Here is a 13,467-nt window from a genome sequence, read left to right as displayed (position 1 = left end):
AAAGAATGATGAATAGTTAATATAATTATTTTCAATAAAAAGATATAAATTGTGCTCACCTTTCTACACTAATCTAACTGAATTTCATCTACCAGTGTATTTACTTCGGAGTTCATATTCACTAGCTCAATTATTATCTTTTCGTCTGTTGAATAAAGGATACAAAAGCAACTCACAAGCTCCGGTTGAGCTGAAAGAGAACAGAGAGAACAGTGCTTATACAATAATTTTCTCCATTCTTTGCATGTATGCAGGAAACACGATAAATAAAAAAGAACTAATACATGTTTGTGGAGTTGCCCATTTTTCCAGCACATCTTGTAAAATTATTTTTGTTTCAATTTATTTCGCGAGAGCCTGTGTAGCTCAGTGGATGTGGCGTTTGCACACCACAGCCCTTGACCGCACGAAGGAAGATTTCCTGGTTTCGAATCTAGTCGGCGACTAGAAGAAGATTTTTCTAATCCTTTTTTCGACTGGTTCCTGAGTTAGTCGATCTCTGGTAAGGGCAAGCGGGTTTTTTCTCCCGGAAACTCGAGTTTTCAATTCCATTGAAACCTGTGATTTTGTTCTAGAAGAATATCTTACATGGATTCTGAGAAGAAGACGGAATTTAGGTTATCAGAACGAAAGTTATTTTTATTTAGTGAAGAACAGGATTGTTTAGATTAGGTGAAAGGTAACTAAAATCATAATAGGTTTCGTGGAATAATTTTAAATTTACAAGTTATTTAAAGTCAGTATGTCAGTTTGCGAGAGTCAAAAACCACTTTCGGAAGTTGTGGAAACATTTTCTCCAGTCATCTGTGAGAGCAGACCTAAATTCAATGAGATAAAATAAAAGTAGTTTTCTGCATATGAACTTCCCTCTCTGCACTTCCTAAATTTTTGCAAAGATGTTCCATTTTCTTTTTCTTATGTAACATCATTTTACCTATAAAAATATGCGCGCGGTTAGCCGCTGTGGGTTTCGCAACCATATACCTGAGGAAGGAGTGTCCTAGGTTCGATTCCCGTCGATGACTTGAGGAGCTTAAGGATCTTCCTCAGCCATAGCCAAGTTAGCCGGTCTTGGGCGCGGACAGCAGGGTTTTTCCCCAGTTTATCTGGGGTTTTTCATCTCGCAAGCAGGCAAACCGGCCCGTGAACACACACGGATATAGTCAGGAATAATTAAGACAATCCCTCCAGCAATAGGTCTGAACTGTCAGCTATACCGGTCCCGAGCCCGGATAAAAATAGGGGGGATTGAGGTTGTACCGTACCCCCCCGTAAAAGGGGCTTACGGCCGTTGAATCACCATACGAAATGAATGAACCAATAAAAATACCTCTTTTAAAAGTATAGAAAATGAGCTCTCTATGAATCCATAATAAACAGTTATCGTGGCTAATAATTTTAGTGAGCTTAGTCAGTACAAAAGAAGTTTTCATTGACGAAAAGTCCTCATTACTAATCCCTTAAGGAAATCTCTATAAGGACTTTTCAACCGAAAAAATCTCATATGAGAGAAGAAGGTTTTCCCCCAAGCAACGATAGGATTAACTTCCCCCTACGATTGCATTAATTAGGTTTCTATAAATAACAAACTATTTGTCCCTGACATATGTTAAAAGAAAGATGAGTTAAGATAAAGAGGCTTATAACTCGCTGCAATGCTGCGAAATTAGTATTAACGCTGGGCGGTAGCACAGTAACGAAATAATTTCTGTTTATCATGCAACTACACCATGGAATGATCACCAGTGCGATTGTTACATGAAATGATGAAGACACATTTGCATTCTTTCCCAGCTTATTGCTAGTAGTAGCATCGATTCCAATAATGAATTTCCATATTTAGATACAAGATATATCTCCAAGTTAATGAAAATTTCATTGCCTCTATAAATTTTATTAAAGATCTTAAATTCACCTATTTAAAATCCTTGTAAAAAAAAAGACGAATGGATAGAATGATTACTACAAGTAACTTAATGCATAATAAATAGAAAAACACTATCAATTCAGTAAAAAAAAAAGGAAAGAAAACTCCAGTTAATTAGGATGTCTACGAAATGAAAAGTACATTGTTGTTCTTATCCTTTTTTTACTAGGTTTTATGTCTTGGAGAGAAAAAATATATTCCATATGAGACTAACTAACTCATATTCAGTTGAAAAGTTCCAATAAAGTTTCCTCGCGACCAGACCAGATTCGAACCCAGGTCTTTCCAACTAAACCCAGGTGTTTCCAAGCATCGTCGTTGCAGACGGCCGAATCTCATTGTTCGGCATTTAAAATTGTGAAATCTTACTTATGAATCGGACCTATTTCCATAGAAAGTTCTTTAAATGATTTTCTGGCATTAAACGTGGAGTGCACGCTATATACCAAGCTTAAGGCAAAAACCAGTGTGAAACTCTTTACAGAGAGAGAGAGAGAGAGAGAGAGAGAGAGAGAGAGAGAGAGAGAGAGAGAGAGAAAGAGAGAGAGAGAGAGGACTTATGTAAAACCCTGTTAGCATCTAGAGGGTTCTGATCTCGTATTTCGTAAAGATGTCTTCGGGAATGATGGAATCATGTCTTCAAGTTTCATCAATCCCTACGCTAAATCTGTGCAATCGCATCTTTCTTAACTGGTCTTCTATATTTTCACATCGTCAGCTGTTATTGATTTTGAAGATAGAAATGGATTACTGAGGTGAGCAGCGTTTCCATCTCTTTTAAAATCATCGAAAGATTTTCAGTCCCACCTTATATTTTCTTGACATGTACCTGCCATTTGCTACATACTACAATATCTAATTTTCTTTTGCGCATCTTATTCTTATTTCTTATATCTTATGAGTGTGCATGGCTGGAACAATGATGTAAAGTTTTCTGATTCATCTTTAACGTGAGGTTATTTTTGAAAGTAATCTAAGCCATCACAATTTTTATCTTCATTTATTTCTTTGTTTATTTTTTGGTATTATTCACTAGCTGATTTCTTTTCGAAATTGATCCAATATTCAGATATGTAATTTGTTTGGCAAATTCACATTCTTACTTATATTTCCTTATTACCTCTATCTTTATATAACTTTCGATTTCTAGTATTTCGCTATTAACTTAAGAAATGTTACCATTCTTCTAAAATACTATTAAAACTTTGAATCATTTGCAAACATTGCAGAAAAGGAGCATTGATTACCGAATACATTTTGATGAGTTTTTTACCTACTATTCATAAAAGACAAAAATCAATTTTTGTTTATACGATGGCAATTAAAAATTTCATATACATCCTTTTTTTGGGGGGGGGGAAGGATAATTAGTCCTTCTCGTCGATGATACTTCCCTTTGAAATACTTCTCTTCTGCATGTGAAGAAGTATTGCAAAGGGAGAAGCGGAGAATTTCCAGAGTGTGTGTGTGTGTGTGTGTGTGTGTGTGTGTGTGTGTGGGTTGAGATATTCCCAAATATTCATATATGTGTTCATGAGTGAGCATGACCTGTCAAATTTTCATCTCAAGCATTCAACATTAATGATAGTTTATAAATGTTCCGTTGTCTGTTATCACGTGCCAATTTCTTCAGCTTTATTACGTTGAAATTTGCTTCTTAGATACAAAATGGTCTTCCAAAACTAACACTGTGTTGTTTCTTTCTCTACCTTTGATTAAAACTACTTAAAAATAGTTGCACGGATTATGATTGACAAATCCAATGCCTTCCAGCGCTTTTGAAACACCCAGTTAGTACTTTTTCCAGTTTAACACAACATTTGGTAAAATTTCGGAATGACTAATATTACGAGACATTGCAAACGGAAATGTATGAAATAACAGAAGCAGAAAATGGCATTGATACAAAATCAGGTGATTTAGTTTAACAATAATTATGAATATATTATCATCATGAGATCTCAAAGATATTATTATACTATATTACCATTTTTTTTCTTTTTCCCGAATTAATATCAATCACGCATCTTTTATTGGCGATGATATTTGTAATTCTTCCGCTACTATAAGATATCACTTCAGAATCTTCAGAATCTGAGGTGATATCCCTCAAACGAACATCGAGTCGAATATCGTTAAAAACCGCCTTGACGTACTTAAAATCACTTTTTAGCATTGACAAGCCTCGATTTCTTCCTTTCAAGATAAGCTTCCTACCGAATTGATCTCTTTTAATAATGTCTTGACGCTTTGCAGATATCCTTATCTAATAAGGGAAGTTCAGCCAGGTTGAACTGCGCGAGGCGCCAGGAACTACAGCGCTTCCTCAGATGAAAGTCTGCAGCTATGTAGAAAGGCTGTCGTCGTAGAAGACTTTCCCAGTGACCCACTTTTAGTGTACTCACGACGCTTCTGCAGGCACGTCCGTTGGGCGGGAGGATTTTAGCAAGTGGCGGTGACGATGGCTCAAGTTCCACGTGATTACTTGTCAGACACACGCAGGGTCCACTCACATAAGAAACGCCCCTTCTCGGAGTTCGTTGTCTTAAATGGTTCCGATACTGGGATCATTTGGTACAGCTGTCTTAGGAAGGGGTGAAAGTTATGCACGTATGGTTTTTCGTCTAATCATCGTCTGGAATTACCACAAGTATGATTATCTTTGTTGTTTGTGTCATTACGACCCATTAACTCGAGTTAAGACGTTCCTATGTCTACAGGGCTAAAAACAACTCCTTTTTTAATTATAGGAAATAATTATAGTTCCTAAAACGAATTTCTTACAATGTATTTTATAAATTGCACTTTCGCAAGTTACTGATAGCTGAAAAACAATGATAATTTATATTAAAAACCAATAATAATTCATATTAAAAAATACCAACAGAGCAAACATTAGAGATCCTTTGAATATTGCAAAGATAGATTAATGATAACCGTTAACGTTATAAGTTATTTAATGTATTTCTTTATTTTAACATAATTATTGAATAATACATAATACACAATAATTATGAAAGATATATGGTTATCGAAATGTGAGCAAACAATCTGTAGCAATTTTCAAAAGTTAATATTATCTATAAAATATTACCTCTGAAATATTTAATTAGATATTCATCACTATTTGAGCAATAACGCTACGTTTTTTATAACGGCATTATTCGACTCTGAAATAAAACCAAACGATCGTTTTCAAACTTTGCAAATACTTACATGACCTGCGTTAGAAATGTAGATTGTCTCTTCTCCACCTGGTGAACAATTTCATATGAATATAAAGAAAAAAAAATGAAATTATTTAATTTTTCATTTCTCATTTCTTAAAAAAAAAAATCACTAACTGATATTTAAATTAGATAAAATATTTGATCGACTAACAGGGTTTAAACTACTTTAAAAACGTCGATATTCAATTTGAAGCGGCTTTATTTAATCATACTTTCTGAAATGAGATACTTATAAAAAAAATTAAGTTACAATTTCTAGAAAGTGTGACAGTTCATAGCAAAGAAATTAGAATAAGCGACGCCTAGAGATCTAAGTAAGTACTGTATGTCTAGAAAGATAAAGACAGAAAAGCAAGAGAAAATGAAATGCTGTATTTTATGTCAATAATTCTTCGCCCAAGGCCAAATTTCGCTTCTCTCTGTCTATAGTTCTTTAAAGTTCCCATCTTCACCAGGAGCGGAATTAACTGCATAACAAAGAAGTTGACAAGATTGCAAACGCCACTTTGACGCGCAAGCGCAGGTGCTGAGGCATTGAAGCAGCAGAGATTTACCGTTCGTACAACTCACAGCCGGCAAAGGATGCTGCAGGTTGGAGGATCGTCCGAATTGAAGAATATGGCAGTCAATAGGTAAGTTTCTGTTGAAAACATTTTTTTAAAAAAATGATTAAAGTCGAACTCATCGAATATATTATTCTGTCTATATAACTCAATAACAGCAATTATATTCTGTAAGCTTATTTTTTTTTTCTAAACCAACTGCGCAAATATTTGAAGTTGTTGTGGAAGTATTTATTTTCACATAATTGTTGGTTCTGAATTATAATTGTATCTGAACTTTCTTTAATGAATCTAAGAAGACTGTTTTGGAAAAACGGTGGACGCAACAGTTGAAATGAGCGCTTTAGAAAAGAACAAGGTATAAAATCTGAACGCTTTTAATCTATAGCTAAATAGGGAGGACATTTATATAAATAATATAACATGAATGCAATTCATCGGTTATTTGCTATGCACACTATAATAAATCAGTAAAGTATTACACAGAAGACTCTGTGTGTGTGTGTGTGTGTGTGTGTGAGAGAGAGAGAGAGAGAGAGAGAGAGAGAGAGAGATTAATACAATATAAATATATTTAAATATCTCTCGGGTGTATTGATACTATATTTATAAGTATGCTATTATTGTCAAGCCGTACTCATTACTTCTTACGTACACATGATTCATCACAGTAGTCAGCATCTGTGCCTCGCATTTTTCTTATCTTTCTTTGCTTGTTGCTGGTTCCGATAACATATAATTATCTAGATGATAGATGACAAGCAGATATACGAACTGCCATACGATCTATTGTAGACTGCTCTGTGAAATGGAAGTAGCCTCCAGGGAAAGACTAAAATAGGAGAGAGAGAGAGAGATGATATAATACTGAATATTATTAATAACTTTTTTAAAGATTACTGGATAATTGAATATTTATTCAATTATCCAGTAATCACTATAAGCATATTACACAGCAGCCTTTATTTTAAGATTGCTTTCAGCGTATTAAAAATTCAGTTTTTTTTTTCAATCTATACGAAATTTATCAAATCAATTTGAACATCGCGAAAGGATTCTTTTTCCATATTATGCACAACGTAAACCTTTATCAGATTTGCACATTTTTATTAAGTTCTGTAATCTTGGAAGAAATGTGTCAAAGTTTAATACGATTCAAAATACTGTAGAAATATAAAAGTATATTGCACATGATGTAGTAAAACCTATTTTATTCAAGAAAATAATAATTCAATTTTTATTCATTTATTATTTATTTATTCTTTTTACGACATTATTAATCCCTTAGTATTTCTGAAGTTTTCGTATAAAAAATCGATGCAATTGTGTAACTGATATATTTGGTAGTTATTTTATTAGGAACATCTTAATAACATGGAGAATAATTAGGAGAATCTTAATAACATGGATTACTTCCTTAACCCGTTTTAAGACTTTTAATGCATTATATACAGGAGGCCCATGAAGGCGAGTAGGAGATTAGAATGGGAGGAATAAATTGATGTCTTGATGTCCTTTCTTGATTCTAAGCATTTATAATTCTACTCAGATGCCTGATACGAACCCTTGAACATTTAAGGGTTAACTCAGAACGATCAACCTGGTACATTAATCAAATTTCACTTTACGATAAAAAAAATGAACACGAGCATGACTTCTCTCTTTTCAAAAGCGAGTCATGCTCTTGTTCCTGAGAATATTCCTGCATAGTACGTCGATGGTCTTATGCCAGCACTCCTTCCATCATTCATGGACATCTCTAGTTTGCAACAATGCTTACGTAGGATGTTCCAGTGAGTTGCTGGGCGAGTGGTATCATAGGGAAGTAATGCATTTCTAGAAAAAAGCGTGCTACACTGTTTGCACGGTTTGTGTTTTTATTCGGTGTTTCCGATCGGTCAATTAACACATTCCTTCTGTCTTCTCCATCAGCATGGCAGAACTGAAATTTAGATGCATCGGAATTTGAAGTCATTTATTTCACTCTTCCGTGATCTCAACATTCCTCTTTCTAAACAGTTTCCCTTTTTTGTGATGAGCAAAGCGATGCATGCTGGATGACGGAAGCGGTTGTAATAGTCCAAAGGCACTAGAGTGCGATTCAGTATGTTAGGATCTGATACTACTGCGGGTATCTCTTCGTCAATAATTTAGTAATTTAATCCATTCCAGAAAGTTAATTAGTAAAATCATTTATGATTCGTTACGTTGATTTTATTGAGGTACTGATGACACATCTGTACCTCAAACTTCCGAAAATATTGACGTATCCAAATCATGTTTATAGAGATGCTAGGAAAAACAGAGAATTTCATTTGTACTTCTAGAAATTCTGTCATGCCCACCGAATCTTGTGGCCTTCGTAGCTCAATCGATGATGCCCTTCATTCGGAAAGACCGGATTTAAATCCCAGTCTAGAACGCGAAGAAACTTTATCAGGACCTTTTTAACTAAATGTGAGTTAGCTGGTCTCATAAAGTAGCAGAATTTTCCCCCGGAAAATCAAGTTTTTCATTCCCCCAAAACAAACAAACTGACCAGAAGAACACAAGCAATTTACAAACATAATAGCCTTACGGCCTTAAAAAAGTACCTCAATGGAGCACACTTGCTAAAGGTAATTAATTTTTTTTTCAGACATTTAAATAGTCTCTCGTTATTTTATTGTCAAAAAACTTCGTGATATTACGTACGAGTATTTTTTTTTTTTGTTCCGGACAATATAAATCTTGTGTAAATAGCATGCTATGCTTTCATTTAAAGATAGATACATAGTTAAAAGCAGACGACATCTAGTGCGACTAGCTGCTGGACAATTACTAGAAGATTAATCCCCGAACTGAAATGAGTGTCTCTTATTATAGACAACAAGTATATAACCTTGAGTTCTTTTCTTTTTTACTCATAATCAATGAATTGGCTATTAGATAAACCCGTTAGGACTTGCGAGCCGGTGACCATAAAGGATAATTATGGCGCTACCGACATTCATCTTCACATCATTGAACACGTGCAAGAGCACTGAAACAAGTGAAGTGATCATTATATATCATTTATAGCCCAATAATAGCGAAGTTCTCGATGATCTATTGAAGAATATATTCGAGACATGCGTAGAAGCTTTCACTGGCTTGTAACTGATCATTATAAATAAAAAAAAAATATAGGCATGAAAATGTAAGCGCCGAAATAAAAAGGACAGTTTCTCATGACTGCATTAAACAGTAATATTTTATTGATAAGGGAATAAACCAACAGTAAACACACGAAATACATATTTGTTGTTCATCATAGAAATGTATTAAAAACAATTTATACAACCAAAATTACTTCTAAAATCAAATAGAAAATACATGAGAAATATGAAAAGGGACTGTGATATATAAGATTTACCCAAACAATTATTATTATTATTATTATTATTATTATTATTATTATTATTATTATTATTCACATAATTGATACACAGTCAAAGCAAGATATCATTTAAACAACAATTTGACTGGTGATTCAGAACAATTCAGATTCTACCCAAGAATCTAAGAATAGTCCGTCAGGTGGCGTCGTAAAACATGGACTGTTCCAAGTAATGCTGTTTTTTGTAGATCATATAGGGATCACTTTGTTGATATTTAATTGCTGTAAATAGTTGGATAGCTTCTTTGAAGTTGCACCAAATGCACCGATAACTATTGGGATGACTTTGGTGTGTTTAAGCCACAGTCTGCCAACTTCGATTGCCAGATCTCGATATTTAGTGATTTTTTTCAGTTCTTTGTTGTTAATGTTGTTATCACTATTAATGTTGGTATCAATAATCAAACCTGTCGATGTTCGATAATTGTGATGTCAGGTCTATTGTGTTCCAAATGCAGATCAGTTTGTAATCGAAAGTCCCAGAGAATGTTTTCTGTTTCGTTTTCCAATACTGTCGCTATTTTATGCTGCCACCAGTTATCAGAAGTAGGAAAGCCATATTTTTTGAATACATGCCAATGAATTATTTTGGCCACTTGATCATGGCGATATTTATAATCAGTTTGAGCTATCTTGCTGCGATCAGAAAGATGAGATTGTAGAACATCTAATGATGTTCTACAATCTCATCTTTCTGATCGCATAATCTGCATTTGCTGTTATTATTGATGTTCAAAATTTTTGCTTTGATTGCATTAGTTTGTAATGCCTGTTCTTGAGCTGCTAGAATAAATCCTTCTGTTTCTTTTTAATATATCCATATTGTAGGCATTGCCACATCTTGTTCACGTCAATTTTGTCCTCGGTATCTCGAAGAAATTGACCATGCATCGGTTTATTTTTCTAGTGCACATATCGGTTATTTTGTTATTCCTTTTTGTAATTGGATTTGTTTTCTATAACTTTTAGAAGGCCCACTCGTGTAATTGCGTGAAGCATTGACTCAGAGCTATTGTTGATGTAACTTTTTAAGATAATTTCTTCTTCGTCCACAATTTGTATCCCTAACAATTATTATTATTATTTTATTCACATAACTGATACACAGTCAAAACAAGATATCATATTAAAAAAATTTGACTGGTGATACAGAACAAATCAGATTCTACCCAAGAATCTAAGAATAGTCCGTCAGGTAGCGTCGTAAAATATGGGCTGTTCCAAGTAATGCTGTTTATTGTAGGTCATATAGGGTCACTTCTTTAATTGCTGTAAATAGTTGGATAGTTTCTTTGAAGTTGCACCAAGTGCACCGATAACTATTGGGATGACTTTGGTGTGTTTAAGCCACAGCCGGCGAACTTCGATTGCTATTTCGTATTTAATTGAGCAACACACAGAAATACGAAATAAACAAATGTTTGCCTTTTCAGAATATTATACAGCTAAATCGTAGGTTTATTTTTTTTTTTTAATTATTTTTGTAATTTCACCTATTATTACTGTAGTAGTCATTTTGTTCGTACTTTTCCTCTGTTTATTTAATTAGAATTAAATTAAATTTGTTCTGATGCTGACATGAAATTTAGACCCGCTTCGCAACAAATATTTGAAATTGTTCCCATCATTAGATTAACATTTTGATTACTTTTAATATTAATATCATTACTATCAAAGTATAACAAGATTTATTATAATGATCAGCTTGGGAATTGGAAACGTGGTTTGTATATATATATATATCGGTGTCCATCATGGTAGGAATTATGATTGATCGTGAAAACACAAGACGGTGTTCATTTTGTCGTTTTGTGCAATTAAATAATTTATTTCATATAAAATACGAAGAGAGTTATACATTAATTTCCACTACTTTAAAACCTTGTTTTGTAATGCCATACAAATTAATGCTTTTATTTTGACTTTCTGTTTGTTCTGTGAAGTCGACTTGTAGATGTGGGAGATATGTATACTGAGCAATTAGTAACGATGATGGATAATGTTTTCATTTCAGTTGTAATGTTTCTTTGCATCTATAAGGACACTAGATATCACAGCAAATGCATCCGCCCCTTTTTTTTTCTTTCTCAGGTTATCTATGTTAAAGACACGTGATGTCGAACGCGTTATATTACCCGGTTCAATAACCAACGGGGAAAATTCAAAACAGTAACTGGATCATCGCTTAGATTCACATTATCTCGAATATTTTGATGCTCTGAGTAATTAAATAAATTCAAAATTTTCCATATTCATCTTGTTTTCAATAAAAATATATTGAAATATATATATATATATATATAAGAACGATATTTTTCTCCTTCTAACTCTCAGTCATTTATAAAACTTGTTATAAAAGTTTATAGGCTTAAGCAGAACCTCGAAACCAGATATCTGTTTTAATAATTTTGAATAAAAAAAACGATTCACAGTTAACTTAAACTAGAATATCAACTTTATTGTAGTTGGGAGATAACTCTGAAGAAAACCCATAACAAAAAAAACTTGGAAATAAAGGAAGACTTTTCTAGGAGTCTAAATCAATACAAGGCGTTTCTAATGCACTTCAAATGGTAATCCACAGAGCTTTAGACGTCATAAAGTTTTGATTTGTGTTTCGTTTGATAAAGTTTCGAAGTAAATCGATTCTTTGTCTAACTGTCTAACAAATTTCTCCTAGTCAGTAATACAATAGAAACAAAGATGACTTTCGAAGCATATCATTCAGGATAATGAACCACTGAACTCAGTGAAAGTAGATCCAAACTTTTGAAAAAATAACAACTTTTCATCAGTGGAAGCCCAAGGACAACAGGATATTGGATTAAAAAAGAAAGATAAGAGCATTGCTGGTCACCGATGGATAATAATGGATATAAATGCAGGAACAGGATTTCATCATTTTATCATGCAGGAACAGGATTTCATCATTTTATCATATATATATATATATATATATATATATATATATGATAAAATGATGAAATCCTGTTCCTGCATTTATATCCATTATTATCCATCGGTGACAATCAATGCTCTTATCTTTCTTTTTGAGCTTATATATATATATATATATATATATATATATATATATATATATATATATATATATATATATATATATATATATATATATATATATATATAAGCTCAAAACTACTATGATATCCTGACATGATGAGACACTGGCCGCTAGAAGGCATTTCCGGATTTGGGTTGAGTTGGGTTGGACTGCGTAATCTAATTGCTTAAGCCTCCCATTTTCTCCATTTACTGTATATTGCACCAAATTATATATGTTGAGAAAATACACGTCTAATGTTTTTTTTTTTTTAAATTTCCCTATGAAGTCAACAAATATGGTTAACCGTTTAAATCGTTTCGAAGAAACAAAGTGAATACAATCAAGAATAAAAGAGCTGTTTCTAGAAATTTCAAATAAGATCGGAAATGCTCATAGAAAACAACAACAGAAAAAAAAAAACACAGCTGTTTGTAATTATCATTAATTTTATTTCAGACGAGAAATGACAGGAAAGAAACAAAACATGTTGACATCATTAAGTGTGAAGTAATATGGTTTCAAAAAATTCTGAAAGAATAATATTTGTCTATTAATATGCAGTTTTGATGACAGTAAATTAGCAGACAGTTAACTCGAGAATACATTTTCTCAAAAATTGTTTAAGCAGAATTACGACATGACAAAATGAATTATTTTTTTAAATGTGAATCGATTTTAAGTAAATTATTTTTAAAGTTAATTTTGTTGAAGTAAGTTGTATGCTTTTAAACGTGTCATTTGTGGAACGTAAACTTTTTAAGTGAACTATTTAAAAAAAAATGAGAAAAATATGAAGACCGAAATTTGTCATGGAATCTTCTATTGATTATGGCGACTTCCTTCTAGAGGCAAAATTAAAGTTCTGTTCTTTGTAATATTATAAATTCAACCAGGATTCTCTAACTTCAGAAAACAGCCAGACCGATCACACTGACCATGGAATGAAATGAACAGATGAAAAAGAAACAAACAAAAAAAATTCTGTGGCGCCAAAAGTCTTCTTAGATAATTACATATAAGTTACTTTCAAAAAAGTCTAGTTTGAGAAAAACATACTTAAAATATAGGATTATCAGCGTTAGCAACGTTGGTAACACTAAATCTATCTATGTTGTCTGGAAAACGTTTGGTAGTAAGGAGTGAACTGATATTGCAGCAAAGAAAGGCTGTTTATGTACTTTTCAAAGGTTCTTTATAAATAAAGTTTCTAAGATAATAAATTAATCTTTTTTAGATTGCACATCCTAAACAGTAAACCTAACTTA

The 13,467-nt window shown here is 33.0% G+C and overlaps 1 protein-coding gene across 1 annotated transcript in view; it reads left to right on the top strand.

Annotated features, from left to right (window-relative positions):
- Positions 1-5,647: 5,647 nt before the first annotated feature.
- The window catches only part of LOC150093839 (uncharacterized), a 60,061-nt gene continuing 52,241 nt past the window's right edge, over positions 5,648-13,467 (top strand). The window contains exon 1 of the mRNA XM_090413069.1: positions 5,648-5,789. The gene's annotated coding sequence lies outside the window, so the exon portion shown is untranslated. The remainder of the gene's footprint in view (positions 5,790-13,467) is intronic.

The sequence above is a fragment of the Typopeltis vanoorti genome, chromosome 23 (genome assembly GCF_054136105.1).
Source record: "Typopeltis vanoorti isolate ZY-2024b chromosome 23, IOZ_Tvanoo_1.0, whole genome shotgun sequence".
Lineage (NCBI taxonomy): Eukaryota > Metazoa > Arthropoda > Arachnida > Uropygi > Thelyphonidae > Typopeltis > Typopeltis vanoorti.
Note: the sequence above shows the minus strand (reverse complement) of the source record. Positions and strands in the feature narration are given on the sequence as shown.